Source organism: Meles meles, chromosome 2 (assembly GCF_922984935.1).
Source record: "Meles meles chromosome 2, mMelMel3.1 paternal haplotype, whole genome shotgun sequence".
Taxonomy (NCBI): Eukaryota; Metazoa; Chordata; class Mammalia; order Carnivora; family Mustelidae; genus Meles; species Meles meles.
Genome location: NC_060067.1, coordinates 149,120,277 through 149,127,623, shown reverse-complemented (window position 1 = coordinate 149,127,623; position 7,347 = coordinate 149,120,277).

Genomic DNA, 7,347 nt, shown 5'->3' with positions numbered 1-7,347 from the left:
TTCCAAATTGCTCAAAGCACATTATGAACTTCACTGCATACTTTCTATAAGATCGTTTCATGACAGATATTATCTTCATTTATAGATATCCCTGTGGTACAGGGTAGATTTGTACATTAATCCAGATGGTGAGTTCGTGTGCAGTGTTTGGTCTTTAAGGCCTTTCTTCTGTAACCTCCTATCTTAGATTTTGCTCTTTTGGAAGCTGGTGCCTCAAGGTATATTTTCCAGTAGACTTTTCTGCTTATGTTTGAAGATAGTGTTTTAGATATTAAAAACCAAACCAAAATGAAACTTAGTATCAGGTTTTATATTAGCTAGGATTCTTTGCCAGAAATAATAGAAAGCTACTAGTTTAGGTAAAAAAAAAAAAAAGAGTTATTTATTGGCTCATCCAGTCATACATGGAGAAGGGTAGGGGTTCAGCAAGCTGTTCAGGGACATGAATGCTGCTAGGATTCTCCGTGTCTCTTTTCTTCTCCTCTGTGTATTGACTCCCTTCTCCCAGCTTCCTCCACAGAGCTGGAGATGTGGCAGCCAGCAACACTTGGGTTCAGGGGAAGAGCTTCCCTTCTCTCTGTAGATCCAATTCTGCAAATCTCAGGGACGCCCTCAGACTGACCCACCTGAAAGATCACAGGTTCATCTCTGTGGCAAAGGATTCCCGACAGACCAAAAATATTTCTACTGCAGATGCTTTATTTTATTTTAAGATTTTTTTTTTATTTATTTGAGAGAGATCTGGGGAGTGGGGAGTGTTGGGCAGAGGGAGAGAGAGAGAATCTCAAGCCGACTGTTCACTGAGTGCAGAGTCCAACTCCAGTGCTCGATCCCACAACTCCAAGATCATGACCTGAGCCGAAACCAGGAGTCAGAAGCTTAACTGACTGAGCCACCTAGGTGCCCCTACTACAGATGCTTTCATCTGTTTTGTCTGTTTTGGACAACGGTGAGATATAAATAAATGTTATTGATGTGTTATATTAAAAGATGTAATTTTTGTGAAAATGATTAATTATTAACCCAATTGTTGGTCATAAATCACCAGAACACACAAGTGACGTTCATGTAAGCAGCTGCCACTTACATTCAAACTCATGGCTGTACCACTCTTATTTATTGAAAATATTTTCCCCTAATCCAGTCTTAGGAGGATTCCCCCACTGCCACAACTAGGTTATTTTATCCTTCCTTGCATCTGAAAACAAGAAAGGATCAGTACCCTGAAGAGGAATGGTTTTAAAAAGTGTGGTATCTTGTAGGTATTATTTCCCTTTTATGTCTGATTAGTGGGAGATTTTAGAGTTATTTTAGCCGAAGTACCCCTTTATAAAATTGGAGAAGCTTCAGCTCATGGCAGGCAATACATTTTAGACAGGGGTCTTTTGATTGCATGCTTGACCTACACAAGACAACTCAGGAGGAGATAGATTTATTTTAAACATGGAGATCTCACAAAAACCCAGAGACAGAAATCAAAGTTCAGCCTTCAGGAAAGGAGGCAATGACGAGGACTTACATTTAAACTCTGACATGTAAAGGACTTGGAAGTCTTCGCTTTCATCCTTACAACCTAGAAAAGCCTGGTTAGACTGAAAATTAATCACTTTTTCTTAGACCAGAAATCTGGACATACAGGGACATCCAGGGTGTGAGTTCCCGGGGTCTGTTTATCTGGAGCAGAGACTGTTAGAGCCATAAATTGGTAGGAACACTTAAGTGGTGACTCTGAAGAGTTCCTGAAGTCTGAGTGGGATGCAATGGGAGAGAAACTCCTGGGGCTACAAGCTTATGGGGGCCCACACACTTCCATGGACTTCACCTGTAAGAACTGTGTTGTAGTGGTGAAGACCCATGAAAAATCCCTCGTGGTTCTGACAGGAGGAAGGGAAGAGTAACTGTGTGTAGTACCGCCCAGGATCTTCTCTGTAAGGCCTACTCTCCAGGAGGAAAGATTTTGCTGGGATCTTATCCCAGCTAGGATAAAGGACATTCCTCCCAACTCCCAGGGTTCGTTTTTGTTTAGTTTTGTTTCTCCTCATCTAATGTGGGTAGGGGAACATAGACAACAGGGGTCAGGTCTTCAAAGGAATAGATTAGAAACCCTGTAGCCAGTGAATGGAGTAGGGAGTGGGGGTACGGGAAGCTACACTACAGGAGAAATACTTGTAAAGGTCACAGCCCAAGGACACAGGAGACTGATATTTAAATATTTAAAAGACTGATATTTAATCATAAGATCTAGAACACTCCTGCCTCCCCCATATTATTGTCACACCCACAGGACTTTGGTAAAATAACAGTGAATTACAGTTGAAAGAGTTGCAAGATATGGACTCTGAGGAGGAGGAGTACCTAGGGAAGCCCAGGTTCAAGAGGGAAGGCACTATAAGGAAACTAGAGGAATCTGTAGCCTCTGACTCCTACAGCTACAGCATACATGAAATATATCCCAGTACTTAGTTTGACACACGTCCTCATAGTAAAGGCTTGTTTACCTCAGTTCCTGTTATTCAATGCGTCATGCCAGATTTCAACAATTATAAGACATGCCTGAAAGGCAAGAAAAAAACAGTTTGTAGCGACAAAGCAGTCATCAGAATCAGACTCGGATAGGTACAGATGTTGGAATTATCAAAGAGAGAATTTAAGATAACTATGATAATAAATGCTCTAAGGGAAAAATAAACAATAAATAAGAACAGATAGCTAATATAAGCAGAGAAATGGAAACTATGAAAGTATCAAAGGGATATGCTAGGAAAAAAAAACACTCTAACAGAAATGAAGAATACCTTCAGTGGGTTCCTCAGTAGACTCAACATGGCCAAGAAAAAAGATCAGTAAGCTTAAAAATAGGCTGCGAGCAACTTTCCAAACTGAAAAGCAAGATAAAAATGATGAAAAAACAGAACCTTTGAGAACCATTTTGAAAGATGCAATATACAAGCCATTGAAATACTAAACGGAGAAGAGAGAGAAATGTTAATCCAAAGTTAATGGCGGGAAAACTATCCAAAGTTAATGGCGGACACCAAACCACAGATTCAGGAAGCTCAGAGAACCCTGGACAGGATAAATGCCAAAAATGAAAAGAAAACCCCACATATAGCTGTGTCGTATTCAAACAACAGAGGACCAAAAACAAAAAGAATGAAGGCAACCCTCTTGCATGAGCTAGAAAGTTTGAGGCACTTCCACTTCTTTCTGTACCATTCTAGACTTCACTTTTCCATAACTGTTGTCTCACACAGACCTCAAGGCCCCTTCTATTCCAATTATATCTCACTATTTTATAGCTCTAGTTCCCACATGAACACTTCATAGATTCTTGGTTCCCAATTTCAAATTCCTGACAGAAAGGTGATTGGCCTATTCATCTTTTGGAGGCAACAGAGGTCAGTGAAGGAAACCTATAGGTGGGTTTCCCAGAATGAGTCGTCCACCTCAACCTGTGTTTCAGGGGGTGGAATTAAGTGTACATATGGTTTCTTTTTCATCAAGAACAGTTTGTAAGTCACAGTTTCTTGGGGTTCTGGGGTGGCCAGGCAGCAATGTATTCTACCTTCTACCACCGAAAAAATTATGTATATAACTTAGGTGGAAAATGAGTTTCAGAGGGGTGAGGTGACTTGCTTAAGTAGCCAGTATGACTCAGACTCAAACCTACCTCATCTCTTCACTCAGCGATCTAATATATGGATGAGAAACAAGCTGTTAAGAAAATATATCGCCCGTTGACCATGATCTTTTGAATTATTCCTGCTCATCCTTAGTAATCATTTTACTTCATTCTAGAAATGTCACTGTTTACCAGAGATTTGCTACACATACGGCATCTTTATGTAGAATAAGAACTTTAGAAATCACACCAGCTCTTTTTAAAACCAGTGATGTTGCTGGTTCTGGAAACTTTCTTTCCCAACTGCTTTTAGTCACTTGGGACTCTCAGAATAATAGAGGAAATAAAGACTGTTTTACTCGGGGCACCTGGGTGGCTCAGTGGGTTAAAGCCTCTGCTTTCGGCTCAGGTCATGGTCCCAGGGTCCTGGGATCGAGCCCCACATCGGGCTCTCTGCTCAGCCGGAGACCCGCTTCTCTTCCTCTCTCTCTCTGCCTGCCTCTCTGCCTACTTGTGATCTCTGTCTGTCAAATAAATAAAATCTTTAAAAAAAAAAAAAAAAGACTGTTTTACTCAGTGAATCTCAGAATGCTTTGTTTTCCATATAGTATCTGCCATATGCCATCATTGTTATAGTTTGGATTTGTCACCTACGAAGCTGTGGGGAAGTGGTAATCCCCAGGATCTCTGAAAGATTCTATGTGGAAATCAGGTTAGCTAGAATGACGACGTGTTCGAGTCAGATGGGCCTCCATCCAATATGACTGATGTCCTTCTAAGAGAGTCACGTGAAGACAAAGACACACAGGGAGAACACTGAGTGATGCTGGAGGCAGAGGCTGGTGTGAGGCAGCTGCATGGCCGAGAGTGCCGAAGATTGCCAGAAAACCACCGGAAACTAGCAAGAGATGAGGGAGGACTCTCCGGCGTGTTTCAGATGGAGCAAGGGCCCTGCTGACACCTTGATTTCAGACCCTTGGCCTCCAGAGTGGAGACAGTAAATTCCTGTTGTTTTAAGCCACCCGGTCTGTGGTACTTTGTTAGGGCAGCCCGAGGAAACTAATATAATTGTCAACCGCTGTCTGAGCCTAACTCAGAAAGGGAAGCGTCTATGAAAATTTTTATTACACTCCTCCCCACCCCAAATCACATGTCTTTTGACCTCCCAGTTCTGCCTTTCCTCAATACCCTGAAAACCCATAAGACAAAAGGAACACGAGAGATTCCTCGTGTTTCTCTTGTGAAGATGACTTGTTTCTGTTGGTATTCCCCAATTTCAATCTTCCCTTGGCAACAAACCCAGTATTGGCTTTGATCATCCCAAAGGACCCGCGTTTCACCAGTCTGGGAGGCTGGATTCTTTAGGAGGGATTCAGGAAAGTACAGAGGCATTCTAAGGCGATGAGCCTTGTGAGCAACAGGAAAGCCATCTGAAATGTCTAACCTTTCCAGGCTTCCCTTCCTCGAGGAGAGAATGTCGGATATTCACCAGAGTGTGCAGAAGGGGTAGAGTTTAGAAAAGGTGTTCTGCCCTCACAAAACTCCTTCTGGTTCTACTCAGCTTTTTATAACGTGTACTAAGCTTCTCCGGCATCAAGTCCCATCAGCTTGCAGTGGCAGTACAAATTTTTAGTTCAGAATAATTTAGCCTTAATAATTTGCTGAGAAATTATAATAGGTATTTGTAACAACAAAAGTTCCTTCACTGCGCATGGTTTACCTACTTTCCAACATTTATTTATTTATTTTTATTGTTTTGATTTAAATTCCAGTTAGTTAAAACACTAGTTTCAGGTGTACAATGGAATGATTCTACACCTCCACACAGCACCGGGTGCTCGTCACAAGAAGTGCCCTCCTTATTCTCCAGCATCTACCTCACCCATGCCCCCACCACCTCCCAGCTTTCCGGTATTTAGAAGATGGACCCAGCTAGATTTGTATGAGGTTTGTGCTGCCTTTTTACATAGTTCCCTACTGAAATCGCTCTTGATCAGTGAATGAATCCTAACCAGTGTGACAGGAAGAATGCCATAGGTGTAGTGTATATCATTATCTGTAGGGAATAAACCAATATGGCATGAAATAATAAATGGTGTTGTTCAGGGGCCCCAGTGGGTGCACAACAAATATTTATTGAGTGAGTAGATGAATGAACAAATTCTGAGTACCGCTCATACATAGCCATGGAGACAGAGAGACAAAGTCACATGTTGAACAGCCCCTACAAAGAATGTGCAGGAATCAAATCAAAGGGCAGGAGTATATGGAATTAATCCAGTTGTCCAGCATACCCTAAAATTGCATCTGTCAGGATACCCACATTTCTATAGGACTACATATTCTTGTATGTCTCTTAGCTCAGAGCATTTCCTAGCATAATACTGGAAATGCAGGAAGAGGCATCTGAACACCCATGCACATTACAAATCTGCCGTCATGCAGACTAAGTGTCCAAAGGAGGTGGGCTGGAGCATTAATCTCGATTGTTCTAGGGTAGTCAGTTCTCGGGTCTTGTGTACATTCCTTCCTGTGTATCACTAAACCTGTGGACCCCAAGTCAGCGCGTAGTGACATTTAGTAACAGACAAAAGGAAGTAGAACTCGGATCCATATTTGACTAAGTCAACAACATAAGCAAACAAACTCCCTTTGTTGAAGAGGGAGGGAAGAAGATCTGTCCATTAACTCTGAAGAGGATTTCTCTTCTGAGAAGAGAGATGGTCTTTGTTCGTCAATGTGTTTATATTAACTGATCATTTTAGCAACTTTATTTTGTACCTACCCTATTCCAGGTAGGATTCAATTTTTTTTTTTTCAAGCTGTGAGTTCATCAACCTGTTATTTGTTTCCAAGCATTTAGGAACTAGAATCCACTAAGATTAATTTCTTTTTAACTATTTCAGAAACCCAGTTAGGAAATATGAATGGGCTGATATCTTCCTTAAAAACCCTCTTCTTAGCTTGGAATATTTCTGAGGTTGTGAGGGCTTTGCATGTTAATATCTTTTTTAAAAGATTTTATTTATTTATTTATTTAGAGAGAGTGAGCAGGGGTGGGGTGGGGGCCAGGCAGGAGGAGCCAAGACAGAACGACTAGCAGGCTTCTTGCTGAGTGTGGAGCCTGCCACAGGGCTCGATCCCAGGACCCTGAGATCATGACCTGAGCCAAAACCAAGAGTCAGGCGCTTAACTGACTGAGCCACCCAGGTACGCCATTGTATGTTAATACTTAATTGACAAGATTTGATGTAGAGTTCTTAAACTTGACTTCAGAATCTTCAAGGTATTTAAATAATGTGTGTAACAGGAAGCGATTCACTTCCTTCCTTATAAACAATTCTATGATCTCAGCTTGGGAACATAAGGTAGTTCATTTAAAAAAGTGAAGACTATGCTTTTTTGGTCTTTCTCTGCAGGGTACATTTATTGGATCATTGATTAGAAGCTTCTTTGAATACGGAAGTCAGTAATATACAGGTTGTTATGGATGCTTTTGGATGGGACTTACGAGAATGGAAGCAGTCAGCAGGCGTGGGAACAGGCAATGGGACAGCAGCAGGCATTGCAGAAACAGGTAGATGACAACAGGTGAGGGGAGTAAAGCCTATTAGAGATGTAGTTTTGGGTAGTTTGTAATTGTCTCAACAAGTCTCAGACTGCTGACTTTCAACGCTGGTTCTGCCACTTCCCAGCAGTGTGACAGTGGGCAAACTTTCTGTGGA